We start from the raw sequence: 17,156 nt of genomic DNA, 5'->3' as shown, positions 1-17,156 counted from the left end.
CCTGCATCAGTGGCAATAAAAACCATCTGATGATGAAGGCCATGGCCGCCACATTTACCTGGAATATTGGCTGGGCCACAGAAATCCTGGGCTACAGGATTTCCTTTACCAGGCCCAGGGTTCCTGCCTGTGCAGTGATGGCCTTGAAGTGAACAGCCCAGGGAAACTACGGGAATCCACCTTTTAGACTTTTTGCTCTGGCAGAGGGCAGCACAGTGCTGGTTATGCCCATTCTAAAGAGGCATTGCATTTGTTCTAAAAGACAAGATTAGAGTGTGCAAGATGAGAGTGTACAGGACTTCCAAGACCTGCAGAGCTGAGTCTCTCCTGTGGCCAAGGTCACTGTCAGAAAATTTGACAAACACTGCAAATCGTTTCCTGAGTTTTGCTTTTGTTTTCAGAGAGATATTTGCTTATTTTTGTGGTATAAATTCCATCATGTCAGATTTCAAGCTACACTTATGATGTCACTGAATATGGAGTGGAGCACAATCAGCTCTTGTGAGTGGGTATGATGTGGCCCAGGCACAGCACCAGCCATATTGCCTCCATTTGCCAGTCTCCCTGACTCCCTGCATTTCTGCACCCACTTTTGGTTCCATCTGGCCCCTGTATATCTTATATCTAATGACACCTACCTGCGGATTCTGAGCTTAAGGAGACGTACTCATGGGCAGGTCCCAGGAGACCGTCTTCTCAGCACTACTGGGAATGTGTGAAATTCTCAGGAATAAGGGACACAATCCCTTCCCAGAAAGTATTAGAGATTGCTACACCAAATACCCAATCCCCAAAGCTTTGGTCCCAAAAGGTAGTCCTGGCATCCAGGACACAGATTAGGCCCAGAGGACTTCAGTCTGTCCCAGGAGGCCTTTGGCCAGAAGGCAAATTAGGTTAAACTAGACTGCAAGCTATTATCTGCCATCCTGCTGTTGAAGTTGGGGGCCCCCACAAAAGTGATTCCCTTTTTCTACACTATTAGAACTCAATTCTGTTCTCAATCTTTTCCCCACATACACTGGATGGAGTCCTGGGAATAAAGGTGGCCTCAACAATAAGACCTTTATTATCATACACTGGAGGCAGGCAGTTCCAGGGTTAGGCTAGAGATTTGATACATCCACTGTGGACATCATCTGCATATTTAACAATGCCCCTGACAAAGGGAAACCTCTGAAGTCCTGAGATTCCAGTCCAGATCCTCCTGGAGAGAACTGCGGGTTCCTGCCTGTCCCACTGGGAATGGGACAGCTGGAAAACGGTGCCACATTAAAGTGCTCCTATCACACATGGCTCCCTCCAGGGAAGGAGAGCACAAGGTCTGCCTTCCTTGAGTATGCTGACAGGCACAGGCCATAGGCACCTGCCAGTTGGCAGAGGTAAGATGGCATCTGGCAGTGACATAATATGGCAAAGCAACTGGACAAGTTAGAAAGTGCAATGTAGCTCCTGGAAGCTTCCCACCTATCTGGCCCTCACAGGCAGTCCCCCCGTAAGGGTGTTGGGATGTTCAAGTTCCAATTCTTGGCTGACGGCTCTCTCATTAAAGGTTCCCTTACTGAAGTTCTCAGGAGTGAGTCCCTTTAAGGTGAACAAGGAGAATCCCCAGATAGTTTGTGCTTTTTCACCTTTGCCATGCTCCTAAGGCCCTCCTCTGGTATGACCTTTCTGGTGCTTAGTGTAGCTGGAGCTCTGGCTGAAGATGTTCCTATGTCTGCTGCACTTAGAAGGATCTTTTCCAGTGTGACCCTTCTGGTGCTTAGAGAGGTTTGAGCTGTATCGGAAAGCTTTTCCACATTTGTTACACTCATAAGGCTTTTCTCCAGTGTGAACTCTCTGGTGCTGACTGAGGATGGAGTTTTTACTGAAGGCTTTCCCACATTGGTTGCACTCATAAGGCCTTTTTCCAGTGTGAACTTTCCAGTGCTTAACGAGATTAGAACTATAGCCAAAGCCTTTTCCACATTCCCTGCTCTCGTAAGGCCTTTCTCTGGTGTGAACCTTCTGGTGCTGGATGAGAGCAGAGCTTTGACTGAAGGCTTTCCTAAATTTAGGACACTCATAAGGTTTTTCTCCAGTATGAATTCGCTGATGTGGAACAAGGTTGGAGGGGCAACTGAAGGCTTTTCTGCATTGGTTACACTTATAAGGTCTTTCTCCAGTATGACTCCTTTGATGCAGAATAAGTTTAGATGTTTGCTGGAAGGCTTTCTCACATTCCCTGCATGCAAAAGGCCTTTCTGTGTTGCGAACTTTCTGGTGCCGAGCAAGATGTAGCTGTTAATGAATGCTTTCCCACATTCATTGCACTCATAAGGCCTTTCTCCAGTGTGTATTTTCTGGTGCTCAACAAAGTTTGAGATACAGCTAAAGACTTGCCGGCACTGCCTGCACTCATAAGGCCATTCTGGTGCCTAACAACATGGAAGCTGCAAGTGAAGGCTTTCCCACACTGACCACACTCATAAGGCCTTTTCTCCAGTGTTAACTCTCTAGTGCTGAATGAGTGAGTGTTTGCGGGTGAAGGCTTTCCCACATTCACTGCAACTGTGATCCATTATTACAGTGTGATTTTTCTGGTGCATCCTTAGTTTAAGCAAGTGGCTGAAGGTCTTTCCACATTCTTTACATACATGGGGTGTTTCTCCAGTGTGAATTTTTTGGTGATAAACAAGGGTTGAGTTCTCCTTGGGGTCACTTCTACCTGCTGGGCATCTGAATGGTTTCTCTTTGGCATGAGTTATCAGGTGTTTGAGGAGCACAAAGGCCTTCAGGAAGGACTTCCCACAGTTGCTTCACTTGAAGGGCTTCTGTGCAGTGTGAACTCCCTTCCCCTGCTGGCCATTGGAGATGGTTGGGAGGGCCTTCTTGTGCCCAGTGCTCCTGCATGACTTCACCTCACTGTGGATGGCCTGGTGCTGGAGGAAGTCATGGCTCTCCAGGGCATCCTTATCAAACTCCTTGCATGTGAAGGTTTTCTCTCCACCATGCTCCTTCTGGTACTGGTGAAAGTTTACAGTGAGCCAGACACCTCTCCCACATGCCTCACCCTTATATGGTTTATGCCTGGGGTGTCTTCCATGGTGCTCAGCCAGATATAATATGTCTTTCAACACTGGGCCACACATGTCACAGGTGTTGGCCTTCTGGGTGGAAGGACCTGCCTTAGGGATCCCAAACCGGAGCACTCCTTTTACAAAAACACCCTGCTCAGGAGGGGATCCCTCCACTCCACACCAACAACCTGAAAGCAGAGAAATGCTGGTGAAGTATGTGTAGGCTTTGTTGTGTGTGTGGGTAGTCCCTTCACAGACATGTGTTTGACACATTCGGGAATGAGTCTGTAGGATCATGTCAGAGTGAAATAGAGCCAGTGGTGCAGGACTGGGCCCAGGAAGGCCACAGAAGGCCAGGTCTCCACATATGTGAGAACATAGGAATGGGGTCAGGCTGGGAGGAAAGGCAGGGTCTCCAACTCACTCCTCAGCTTTCAACAGGACCCAAATCAGGCAGGCCCTAGGAGATCTCTGATAGGAAAAGAGGACACAGAGTGGTGTGTACAAGTGCAGGGAAATCCAGCTGCAAATGGGCATCTGGTGGTGAAAATATATATAAGGGTATGTGCACATCTCATAATATATTGACTATAGGCTAATGTGGGGTGACCCTGCAAAGGGAGGAGAGGAGGGGGACTGGGGAGACATGGAGATCAGAGCAGTGGGGGCTCACTCATCATTGAGAGCCCAGGGACAATGTTGATATGGAAAGAAGGTGAGAGTAAGCAAGCAGGTGGGATTACTGGCCCCAGAATCAAACACTAGTGGACATAGGGCAGTGCCCAATACATTGTGAGCCCAGCCCCAATGTCACCTCTAGCCCCCGCTCCCACTCACCAGAACCAGACCCCCTCCCAGCCTCTCTTGCAGTGGCTGGAGACACATCTACCCCATTCGACACCCAGGGCTCTTTGCCCTGTTCCAGGTAGATAACCATACAGGACTTGGAAGATGCAAGTTCTAGGACAAAGACAGGGCAGGTAAGTGGCAGGCCCAGCTCAGAGCAACCCACCCTGTGACCGAACAAAGGGAGCTTGTGTCATCTTTGCAACCAGGAAGAAAATCTCAATGTCAAGCCTCTGAGGAACATCTCACAGGAACATCCCAGCGGCCCCCATGAGCAGTAAGTCTGTCGGTGTCTGCCGTTCACAGCACATCCAGGCTCCTGGAAATGTCTGACAGGAAAAGGAGGCAGAATATGGGCACCGAGGTTCCGTCAGTCTGGACAGACTCAGAAAGCCAGGCCGAGACCCCCAGCCCTGCGCCTTTCCCCGGAAGGCTTCGGAAGTTGTTGGGGCTCCTCAGGGAGGAACGACAGGCTGAGCCTGCGGTCCAGCCCTGCACACACAGCAGATGGTCCAGGGGAGGAAGTGCCCATGTTCACTGTGGAAAAACAGAGCTGCTCTTGGAAGAAGAGGAGGGACAGAGCCTGGAACAGGAGGCTAGGAGGCTGAGGGCCTTACCCAGCGAGGCTACAAGTGCCAAGTTCTCCAGCATCACACCGCGGTCCAGGTGCCTGTGAGCCTCATCAAGGAGCTCCCACTCTTCCCCGGAGAAGTACACGGCCATGTCCTCAAAGGTCCCCCAGCCCTGCCATGATGGGGACAGCCAAGTCAACCAGACCAAAGGGCTGCAGAAAATGAACAGCAACAAAAAAAATCACACAGATAAATCCATCCAGGCCTAGGCCTAGGACCCCACATCCTGCCACCTCTCTGGTGGACAGTCTCTGATCCCCAAACTACCTCCCCCAACACACTCCTAGGTCACCCTCCCCAAGTTCCAATGCCATGGGTTCCACTGTCTCCTCATGTCCTATTGATCACTGTGACCTTCAAACAGAAGGCAGGTGGGCAGATAAATACCATCTAAGCTCTGGGAGTCCCACTCCCTTCTGCCAGCAATTCCCCAGGGTCCCCAGATCCTGCTTCCCAGAAACAGCAAACTAGTGTGCACAGAGTTTTCCCATAGACCCTGGTAACATGCCTCTAGTTTGTCAGTTCACACTCCCTCTGCTTATACACCAGTTTTTGTATTGTACATCTCCAGACACCACCACTATCCCCTGGCACACAGAATGGGTAGCTCCTAGCCACCGCACATGCTACTTGGGTCCTATTGACCGAAAAGTCCCAAATGCCAGGGGTAGAAGTCAGCCCTTCCTTTATAGTTTCTGCAGTTGATCCTATTCCTACCTTCAATCCTCAGCCACCCAGACAACACACAGATCTGTGGGACTTCCAGACCCCTCTGCCTTGCTGCATATTATCCCCTCACTAGCTATGGTATTCCTCTCTCCTCCTAAAAAAACATTGAAACCCAGCCCCACCACCTCCCACCTCAGGCCTGTGAAAGTCCCAGCTGAGATAATCCTCCAGCCCGACTGAAACCTCCAGGCCACAGAGAGGGTGGCCAAGAAAGGCTGGTGAGTCCATAGAGGGGTGAATGAGCACTATTCCTGTCCCCTTGTCGTCCTACCTCCACCTACAATATGCCTCTGTCTGCCTCCCAGGGACCTAGATCCTCCCCCCCAACCGGCACCTTCTCTTATAGCTGCTCCTCCCTTCATCGGACTTGGTCATGCCCACACCTCCTGCCCTGGTGCCCAGGCCAGCCACCCAGTCCTCAGCTGCTCCCATAGGGCATCCATCACCATGACCTAAAGATCCCCCCTCCTAAATCTGAACAAGAGCTCCCTCACTTCACTGGCTGGCTGCTGCTGACTGGATGCCTCTAAGCCAAATTCCTCAGCATCAGGTAGACCTGCATGCCCAGCTGCTCAGTCAGCACCTTTACCTGGGAGTCCCTGGGACAGCTCAGCCTCGCCATGGTCAGAATCCACCTCCTGATCTTTCCCAAAACCTGCTCCAACCACCAACTTCCCCAGCTCAGTCAACACACTTCCACCTTCTAGTTACTGAGGCCAGAATCCACGAGGACATCCCTGTCTCCTCCACTCCTCTCTCACCCTCTACAACATAGAACTTGGCTGGCTTAACTTAAAAGACAGATCCAAAATCCAACCACTTCTCCCAACTCTAGTCACCACTCTGGCCAAGCCACCGTCACTCACATGATTTATTAGCAGTATCCTTATGAGGCTCGCTTTCTGCTCCCTCATCCCCATCCTGTTTCCCACTCTGCAGCCAAGGGGAGTGTGCTAACACCTGAGCAGATCACCTCCTTCCTCTGCTCCAAACCTTCTGTGGCTCCCACCATCCTCAGAGTACAGGCCAAGCTCCTAGGCGTCCATTCCAGGCCTGACCCATCCACCAGACATAAAAGTGCAGTTCCCTGAACACTCCCAGCTCAGCCTACCCTCCAAGCATTTGCCCATCCTGGTACTTATGCCTGACACAGTTTTTTACACCTTGTCCCACTGGAATCCATAAATGAGAACCTTCCCACATAACCCCTGACCATGACTCGGGGACTTGGGCGTGGAGTGACCCCTAGGGTCCCCAGCAGAAAAGGGAGAGAGGTGGACGGGAAATGTCCAGAGACACCCTGCTCCGCTCTGAAGGGCGTCCCGGGCCATGGTGGGGAGGGTTCGAGGGAGAGAGAGCAGATGGGCGCCCTCCACCCACCCACGCCGGCCCCATCAGCACGGGGGAACGTCCTGAGGGCTCAGCCGACCCCCAGGGCGCCCTGGGGCGGGTGCCCACCCGCCGGCCGCGGCACTGCCGGCCTCAGGCTCCACAGCGCAAGCACAAGGCTCGGGGCGCCTGCGGGGCTGGAGGGCACGTGTGGAGGGCACCCCGCTACAGGGGGTCACGGCTCCTCACTACCCTCCCCGGCCTGGCCCCGCGGAAGCTCCTGGAAAGCTGTCCCAACCCAGCACTGGGGTCCCAAGGGCGCTCGCTGGGCAACGACCCCTCAGGAGCGGGATGAACGCCCACAAGGGCGGTGCCAGAAGTCCCGCCCCCAACAACGCGAGCCGCCGGAAGTAGCAACTCTGGGCTGCGATTGGCCCAGAATGCGCCGCCCCCACCCGCAGCCCTCTGGGCAATGCAGTTTCTGCTCTACGTCCCGCGGCCCTAGGAGCGCCCGGATGTTCTCCATGGCAACACACAAGCGGCGCCACCTGGGGCGCTGGGAGATGGCGCCCCAGACAAAGAATGAAAGGGGATTGGCTTCCTCTTAAAGGCGCCTAAGATTTCCTCCCTCAGAGACGTCCGGCAAGTGACCCGTGGGCTATCAGCTCTGAGATGGCCCCTGGGAAATCGCTGGTCTTCTCCGAGGGTGGAAAAAGAAGGTATCTCCTTCTCGGGTACTTTTTTAAGTGACATCAATGTCTCTAATTCAGTGGTCCTCACTGTGGTCCCTGAGTCAGCAGTGCTGGCATCACTGGGGGACTTGCTAGGAAGGCAAAAGAAACTGGGATAAGCCTTAGCACTCTATGCTTTGAGAAGCCCTCTTGGGGGTCCTGGTACTCACTCAGCATCAGTTCTAATTCAAAGTCCAGTGACAAAATTTGGACAATACTGTTACTGGCAGACACTAGAATAGGGTCCTTTGTCCCTGTCTTCGCATATTAAAATAATTTAACAGGGACACTTAGGAGTATGCAAGTAAGCAGAGCACTTTATTGGAGAAGTGAGGAAACAGAAACAACTTGATAGACCAAGGTGGGCTGCTCAAGAGTCAGCCCTGAGAAAAATTAGGGTAGCTCCTATTACGAGGAGTGAAAATGTCTTATTCATTAGTTTTTAGGTCAGCAAACATGAATAAGATGGTTTCAGTTAGAACATGCACTGTTGGATTACATACATAACATGTATGTTGCACTGTCATCTCACATAACATTAGCATATAAAATCTCCACCCAGAGGAGGGAAATTTACTATTAGAATGAGGAAAAGGCAAGTATCAGACACCAAATTTACCTTATACGCATGTCACAAGTTGTTTACACTTTGTGATCATCTGACTAATGTGTCTCTAAACCTAGGACGCAGTGGCTATAAAACTTACTAAAACAATAGGTCGACATGAAAAACAAGATGTATTGGAACCTTACAGAGCCAATGGTCTGAGTCACAAGGCACTTTGCCAAGACGTGGACTGGTCTTTCCATTTTTTTCCTGCCTGTCCCAATACTGCAGCTTTCTCCATGAGAGATGACATGAAAATACTTAGCACGGGGTCAGGTAGGTTGGAGCTATGAAAATTTCATAGAGAAACCTCACTAAAAGAGTCCTAAAGCCGGAAGGGGGATCCCTTTCACCATACTAGGCAAGAATTGTCAATTACAGACAGCTACAGGACAGAGGTGCCCCAGCATCTCCGCCAGCGAGAAAGCCTCATCACCCTGATCTCTTGCTTTTCTCTAGTGGACTTGCCTTCAGAACAACCCCTCCCAACTTCCCTCCTTTTCCAACGAATAATGTTCTCCTTTGTTTGTCAGACTTGACTATGGTTTTGCTGTAACTTGCCCGTCGGAATTTCAATTCTCTGTTATTCCCAAATAAACCCTTCTTTTATTGGTAAGATAAGAAATTCTGTTTTATTTTTAAGGCTTACATTATGAAATGTATAAAAGAGCTGTTATTTTGTTTTTGTCTTCATCAGCAGCATCCCAAAGCTCTCACATACACTGCCAGGGATGCGCAGTATATTATAGATGCTTTCTCTAGAGAGTCACTGTTGATATCTATCAAAATATAAAATGCACCCATCCTTGACCTAGCAAGCATCCACACAAGTTTAATTTTTAAGAAAGTATGTGCTTGTACTGTGGTGAGCAGAATAATGCCCCCCACCCCTACCCAAGATGTCCAGGTCCTAATCCCCGGATTATGTAAATAAATTACATGGCAATGGGGAACTAAAGTGGTAGATGAAATAAGGTTAATAATCAGCTGACCTTGAGATGTGGCGATGACTCTGGATTATTGGGGGGACAGCAGTGTAATCACAAGGGTCCTTCAGAGTGGAAGAAGAGGCCATAGAGATTGAGAGAGGACGGGAAGGGAGAGAGGGAGAGAAAGATGCAGAGGCTGCAATGTGAGAAGGACACAAGTTGGCCTTTCTAGCTTTGAAGATGGAAAGAGCCATGAACTAAGGAATGCTTGCAGCCTCCAGAATCTGAAATAGGCAAGGGGACAGACTCCTCCACACCTCCAAAACGAAGGCAGCGCTGCTGACACCTTGATTTTAGAGCAGTTGACACAAGTGTCAGACTTCTGACATTCAGAAATGTGAAATTTTTATAATTTGTATTGTGTTTCTCTGTTTCCAAAGGCTCATGTGATTTTGCTGGACTCACCCAGATAATCCTGGATAACCTTCCCATCTCATGATCCTTAATGTAATCATGTCTTTGAAGCCTCTCATATGAGGTAATGGTTTCAGGGGATTTGAATGTGGGACATCTTTGGGGCCACATGATTCTGACTACTGGACTGAACTCTTATGGCTATTAGATATTTTAAAGCAGGTGCCAAAATGTTAAAAGCAGAAGTTTCCATTAAGAAATCTGAAGCTCCAGCTCCTTCAGAAATTCCACTTAGCTGTTAGATGTTCATTTATTTGTAAATAGTCCTTGGAAGCCTAGTCCTAGGAGGTGGCTGGAAGTTACACCCAAGTCTGGGCTCTTTATGCATGGCATTTACCTGTCCCGGCAGCCCTGTTGCATTGTGTTTGCAGAGGGTGTACAGCAGCTCCTGCCAGCCAGGATTTTTTTTTGCACTGTGGTCCGACTAGACTCTGTCCAACAGGACTGGCCCTTCCTCACCCGGATTCTGGCCCCATTAGTTTCCAAGAACCCAGGGAATCAAGTTTGGCCTTACAGACACCAGTTAATGATGGGTCCATCCCTTCTCATCTACAGTGACATATAAAGAGGTTATTTCCCTGTTTTCAGATGGTCCATGTGGAAGAGAAGATGAGGAGGCATCATCAAAACTGGATGCTTTCATAAAAGGCACAGCACAGGTCTGAACTCCCAGTGCTGGTCCCTCGAGCCAGGCATCCCACCCTTATTACACAGATGGTCAAGTCTTCAGAAAAACCTTGCCCTGGGAGAAGCATCACAGAATAGACCCTGTGGGCAGAAACCATACATTTGCAAGGCATGTAGGAGAGATTCTGGTTCTACTTAAGCCTTCAACTTAACGGGGACTTCACTGTAGAAACCTCCCACCTGTGGTAAGTATGAGGCCTCACTCCTGATTATGCATCAAAGCAGGCACACAGCAGAGAAGCCTTACACAAGTGGGAAGGGTGGTAAGGACGGCCCTGACAGCTGTGACCTCTAGCAGCACTAGGCCACCCACACGAGGAGATGCCCTGCCGGAGCACTGAGCTCAGAAAGCCTTCCCACTGAGCTTCAGAATTGGGTGGTTGCCAGGGGTCCATGCCATTCAGAAGCCATTCAAGTGCAGCAACTGTAAGATAGTCTTCCTAAAGGGCTCCGCCCTCCTCAGCCACCTTATTCACTGTGAAGACAGACCATGCAGATGCTCAACAGGCAGAAGTGTTTGCAAAGATCAATCAACCATTATTAATCACCCAAAAATTCACACTGGAAAAACATCCCCTGTGTATAAGAAGTGTGGGAAGGCCTTTAGTCACATTTCTGAACTGAAAAAGCATCCGAAAATCCACTCTGGAAACAGACATTATGAGTGCATGGAGTGCGGAAAAGCTGTTGGCCAACGTTATACCATAATTCATCACCAGAAGGTTCACACTGCCGAAAGGCCTATGAGTAGAGCAAATGTGGAAAAGCCTTGAGCCACAGCAGCCACCTTGTTCTGCATGATAGAACTCACACTGGAGAAAGACCTTGTAAGTGCACCAAATGTAGGAAAAGTTAGCCAGCCTTCTACCATTACTCATCATGAGAAGGCTCACACCAGAGAAAGGTCTTACAAGTGTGGGAAAGGCTTTAGCTACAGGTCCAACCTTGTTAAACACCAAAATTCACACCAGATAAAGCCCTTAGAAGTTGTAGATAAAATGAGAGTTCCTGTGACCAGGATTCCCACTTGGCTGTGGCTGACTAGCTCACTGCACACCTGTGGGCAACACATGGCTGTTGACTCTATAAAAAGAGCTCCGCCCAGTGCTCTGGGCACAACACAGTGGCAGTGCTGCAAGGCTGCAGGAGAGCAGAGCAGAGGCTGGAGTGGCGGGAGCACCGGGGACAGAGGCCCAGAGGATGGCTGTGTGGGATGACTGTGCAGACAGAGGGGCCCAGAGGCAGAGACCAGCTTGCTGCATGCAGACTTGCTCTGAGTGAATGGGATTCTAGTGACTGACTTGCCATCTGTAAATAAAGTTGGGTATGACCCTTTCACCCCAAGAACGTTTTGCTGTCGATTTCTTTGGTCACATTGAATCCATAGCGAACTTGCCCCGGGATGAAACCCATTGGCAAGACAGAAGTCCAGTGTCAAAAAGCTTTCAGCCTGTCTCCCTTTGACTGATTTCGCTTTTAGGGGTATTTTGCCCTGGGATTTCCTCTCCCCGGACTTACACTATTAAAGAAAGGAATAGAGAAATACATAAAATGTATGTAAAAGAGAAAAAAGAAAGGAAGAAAAGAAAGGAAGGAAGGAAGAGTGAAATAAGAGAGAAAGAGAGAGAGGGAGGAAAGGAAAGGAATGGCTGAGCTGTAAGTTAGGCATATGCTGAACTTCACAAGACAATAAGGGTATTCCACAGTGTAAGTCTGGGGAGAGGAAATCCCGGGGCAAAATACCCCTAAAAGCGAAATCAGTCAAAGGGAGAAATAAAGTTTAAAACCCATTTATTGCTTACAAGCTGCAGGCGGGGGCATCTCCCTCTCCTGCTCCAGCAGAAGCAAAACCGGCCCTCCCCTCACCTCTCAGGTGCAGATAAGCCCTCCATGGCCCAGGTAATTTGCCCATTGATATGGAGATGAGCTGCTCTCCACCCCTGAGGAGTGTCTATTGATATGCAAATGAACTGATGCCAGGCAAGATATTCTGGAAATACTACAATTTTACCCACAACAGCTTACAAGGTCAGCTGTACCAGTGCAGTCAGAATTACACAATTCAATATTCAGTCAAGACATTTTCTTTCTATTTTGTGATGTGAAATAATGTGATCATAAACCCCTTCTGGGAAGGAAAATGTCTCCAATTCTCTCTGCTTCTCAGCACAGTGCTAGTGGGTCACACTTGATTCTAGGTCTAAACGTAGTGCCATTCATGACCTTCCAATCCTGCCAAGCAATTTCAAGCTAAGAAATACACAGTTCCCAGTCTCTGAACCCCCAGCCCCAAATCAGATGATGCAGCAGATACTTTCCCAGGCACTTCACAGGTGCTGGTGTGGGAGCAGAGTCATTGTGTATTTTCCTCAGTTCTTGTCCCCACCACAAAAAAGAACTGAAGGGCAGAGACACTGTAGTGAAACAGAGTAAAAGTTTTATTTAAAGTTACTCAGAGAGAAAGTACAGGCAACCTCAGGGAGAAAGGAGCACCCTGAAAGGTTGGGGTGCCCCCTTTAAAGGGTTTTTCAGGAATGTGACAAAGGGCTAGGGGTGTGGACTTGCTCAGTGGTCCTGATGCTGGGGTTCTTGTTTGCAGAGTGGAAGAATGAACTTAGCAAACACCCAAGGTAGGAGAGCCAGGGAGAGGCTTTTATTGAGAGATACAGTGAGAGGACAGAGCTCCCGACTCACACCAGGAGGGGACAGGAGAGCCTGGGGTTGTGCGTTGTCTAGGGGTTTTATAGGCAGTTGAGGATTTTTGGGAATGAGATAAAGGCTTAGAGGTGTGGACTTGTTAAGTGGTCTCTGAATATTTAAAATTAACAACACAAATTTACTGCTCTGATTTCTCCCTGGGATACCAACAACTTGGTCTGGGAGCACATCAAACAAGACTGTCTGCCCAGCCCCGAAGGCGGGCTGTTATTGTCTGTTTTGCTAAAGAGTAAGTTAAGAATCTTACTTCTTAACTTTCTGGGTGTTAAAATGCAGTCTTATCTTTAAGATGAGATCCTTCCTGCCTTTTACTATGTCGTCTGTGAGTGGGCTTACTTGCATATTATTACTTGATTAGGGGCTGGGGGAGGAAAAGCAGCATCTGGGCAAAGTTGAAGATAAACGGGGCCTCGGAAGATGACTGGTTAGCAAGAGACGGGTAAGATTCCTCAAGGGAGGAACAACCTAAGACAGGCACAGTCGCAGGGGGGCCATCAGGTGAGAAATCGGGGAACAACAGTGGTGAAGCTTAGAACCTCACCCCTGCCTGTTTTGAGAGAAAGCTTCTGCATCAGTGGATGTTTTATTGCCCTTGTCTAGTTCGGATTAGCACATAGTCTACAGGCACACACCTGATCATCTACAATTGCTCTCTTACAACACTAAACTATGTTTTCTAACTTTATCTTGCATCTACCTACCACTTCAGCATTTTATTAAAAATAAAAAAAATAATAATAATAAAGGGAGAAATGTGGGATCCACATATAAATCAAGTATAAAAATCAAACGAATATTCATATTTGACCTGATTGTTTATAGTTCATAATGCGTGATCAAAACCGAAAGTTTCTGTGATGACTGCCCTTGTACTGTTCACCATGTAAGAACTTATTCACTATGTAAGAATTTGTTCACCACGTAAGAACTTGTTCGTTATGCTTCAGAAGATTGGAGACTGACGAGAATTAGGCTTGAGATGGATTAATGATTGAGCATTGACCCCCCCATACAGAATTTTATTGTTGTTAACAACCATTTGATCAATAAATATGAGCGATGCCCTCTCAAAAAAAAAAATGATAAACGGGGCCTTTTAGCGGCTAAAGTAAATTTTACAGTAGTCTAATTTAATTGACACAATGAAGACATGGGCTATCCTGAGGTATTTTTCTTATCTGGGGGATGTTCAAACATTCCAGGCCAAGTTACTGCTGGCTTTTTAGTTTTAACTAATCTCACTAAAGAATGCTTATATTCCTAGTTTGATATTTTACTTAAGAGAATTAATGTGACTCTGACTGCTTAATTGTTTAATATGGAGTTTTGGTAAGGATCTTTTTCCAGAGGCCCTCACCCTGCTCTGACTATACACCCAAGGTCCCTGTCTCAGTCCCAGGTATCTTTGATGAGACGTTAAATTTCTTATCAGTCCTCTAGGTAATTCCGCAAAATTAGCTTAACACAAGAAATTTACTGCTCTGGTCCCCTCCCAGGATCGTAGCTTCCTGGTTTGGGAGCCTATCAACCAAGACTGTCCGCCCTTCCTCCAAGGTGGGCAGAGTTATTTGTTTGTTTTTCACTAAAGAGTACGTTAAGAATTTTTCTTCTTAACTTCCTTGGTTTCTTCAAAATGCAGTTTTGGCTTTAAGGTGGACTCTCCCTGTGTAAAGATGTTTATTGGTGGGCCTTTTAGCAGGCTAGAGTAAATCTTACAATGATCTAATTGACACAGTGAAGACATGGGCTGTGCTCAGATTTTCTCTTTATCTGGGGAATATTCAAACATTCTAGGCCAAGGTGCTCTTGACCTTTTGAGCCTTTAACTAATTAACTCATTAACTCTGAGTCTTTTCTGGCTTTCTAGTTTTAACTGGTTAACTGAGTCCTTTCTAGGGGCTTTACTGACCTTGTTCTCTTTCCACCCCGCTAGTATCTACTTTCCTGCCTAACACTGGGACCTTCCCAAGAACAAGCCAGGGAACCATCATGACGGGGTCCCGCCCCCCTTTGTTCCTGCCTGATATCACCTCCGCAGGGCATAGCCAGCCGCGCGTGTGGTGATTCCCTGGGGGGGCTGGCTCAGTCAGCAGGGAGACACTGACATTGTGCTCAGGTTCCCTCTGCCCCCTCCACACCTCTGCTGTCTTCCCTTTCCTTTCCCAGACCCTCAAACTCGCCCTAGTTAACTAGTGACTTTCTTACAATTACCTTCTCCTCATGGCAAATAGCCTGAATAGGACAGCACTGAAGGACACGGACTCCAGAGCAAGCTGGTCACCCAGTTCCACTATTCCTACCTAAGGGATCTTGGGAAAGGTACAAAGACAGCAACGGTGCCCACCCAATGGTGGTCACGAGTTTTAAATGAGTGAACATACATAAGAAGCTCACAGTAATGCCTAGGACACAGTATGTCCCAATAAAGTTAATTCACATATTTGGACCCCCAAAATGTCTCTGGAAAAGTGTCCCACTGCTTGCACTCCCCCCATCATGGACTGTTTTCTCTTGAATAAGGGACTTCAAACTCACTACTAGTGTTTGTTTCATCATTTGACAGCCTCGTGTCAGCCACTCACACTGTCGTCTGGTTGTCGTGATATTCCCCGGTTCCAGGGGTTCCGGTCTTGGCGCTTCGGCTAATCCTGCCCCACGCATAGCCAGGCTGCCATCCTGCCTGATCAGTACCCCTCTTGCCCCTTGCTGAGCTTCTTGCACCCACTCTCTTCTTCATAAAGATCAAGAGAAAAGCTCTGTGGCTAGACTTACATTTTACAGATATTGTATAATAAATATACATATTTGGTCTTCATCCTTGGTTCCTGACACAGAGCTCCTAATACTTGGAATTCCTGAGTGACAGGAGTATCTTTTGTTACTCATAACAAGCCCCCTTCAACCATAGTTTATATTAATGAGGTTACAGCATCAGGGAGGGGCTTGGATAGCTTCAGGGTGGCAGCTGGTCGCCAGAAGAACAATGTGATTGGCTCCAATCACCTGGCCAATGACATAATCTCATCATGCCTACATAATGAAAACTCGCATGCTTACCAGTTGGTGAACACATCATGGTGTCGCGTGGTGTATACACCCTGAGGACATGGCAGCCCCGCGCACACGTACCTCATCCAACACTTTGCTCTGCCTACCTCTTCTAGTTGGCTATATCAAGCTGTACTTTTAAAAATAATAAATCAGGGGGGGCGGAGCCAAGATGGCGGCGTGAGTAGAGCAGTGGAAATCTCCTCCCCAAAACACATAGAGCTATGAAAATATAACAAAGAAAAATCTTCCTAAAATAGAGACCACAGGACACAGGACAACATCCAGACCACATCCACACCTGCAAGAACCCAGCGCCTTGTGAAGGGGGTAAGATACAAGCCCCGGCCCGGCGGGACCCGAGCGCCCCTCCCCCTGGCTCCCGGCGGGTGGAGAGAAACCGGAGCGGTTTTTTTTTTTTTTTTTTTTGGCGAGCGCTTTTTGGAAGCCTTAGAGGGACGGGCCCCCGTTGCTGGGGAGGCAGGGTGGCGGGACCGGTGAGGAGGTGCCTGGGAACGGCGCCGGAGGACAAAGAATATCCCGCGTTTCTCCCTGCGAGACCTGGGGGCGGGTGCCTGAGACCGGTGCCTGAGGACGGAGGAGGTCGCGCGTTTTTCCCCTTTTTTTTTTTTCTCTTTTTGGCGAGCGCTTTTTGGAAGCCTTGAAGGGACGGGGACCCCAGTGCTAGGGAGGCACGGTGGCGGGACTGGTGAGTGGGTGGCTGGGACTGGCGCCTGAGGACAAAGAATATCCCCCGTTTTTCCCTGCGGGACCGGTGGGCGGGTGCCTGAGACCGGCACTTGAGGACAGAGGAAATCACGCGTTTTCCCCCTTTTTTTTTCTCTTTTCTGCGAGTGCTTTTTGGAAGCCTAAAAGGGACAGGGACCCCGGTGCTAGGGAGGCAGGGCGGCGGGACTGGTGAGCGGGTGCCTGGGACCGGCACCTGAGGACAAAGAATATCCCGCATTTTTCCCTGTGGGACCGGTGGGTGGGTGCCTGAGACCAGCACCTGAGGACGGAAGAAATCGCGCATTTTTCCCCTTTTTTTTCTCTCTTTTTGCCGAGTGCTTTTTGGAAGCCTTGAAGGGACAGGGACCCCGGTGCTAGGGAGGCAGGGCGGCGGGACTGGTGAGCGGGTGCGTGGGACCAGTGCCTGAGGACAAAGAATATTGAGCGTTCCTTCCCTGCGGGACCGGTGGGTGGGTGCTTTTTGGAAGCCTTGAAAGGACAGGGACCCTGGTGCTAGGGAGACAGGGCAGCAGGACCAGTGAGCGGGTGCCTGGGACCGGCACTTGAGGACAAAAAAAAAAAAAAAAAATCGCTTGTTTTTTCCTTTTTTTTTTCTCTTTCTTTCTGTTCCCTCTCTCATT

The 17,156-nt window shown here is 48.9% G+C and overlaps 1 pseudogene; it reads right to left on the bottom strand.

Annotated features, from left to right (window-relative positions):
• Positions 1-252: 252 nt before the first annotated feature.
• Positions 253-16,683, bottom strand: LOC140846938 (uncharacterized; annotated as a pseudogene).
• Positions 16,684-17,156: the final 473 nt, after the last annotated feature.

The sequence above is a fragment of the Manis javanica genome, chromosome 17, assembly GCF_040802235.1.
Source record: "Manis javanica isolate MJ-LG chromosome 17, MJ_LKY, whole genome shotgun sequence".
Classification (NCBI taxonomy): domain Eukaryota; kingdom Metazoa; phylum Chordata; class Mammalia; order Pholidota; family Manidae; genus Manis; species Manis javanica.
The sequence above is the reverse complement of the archived record's forward strand: the minus strand, read 5'-3'. Positions and strand labels throughout refer to the sequence as shown.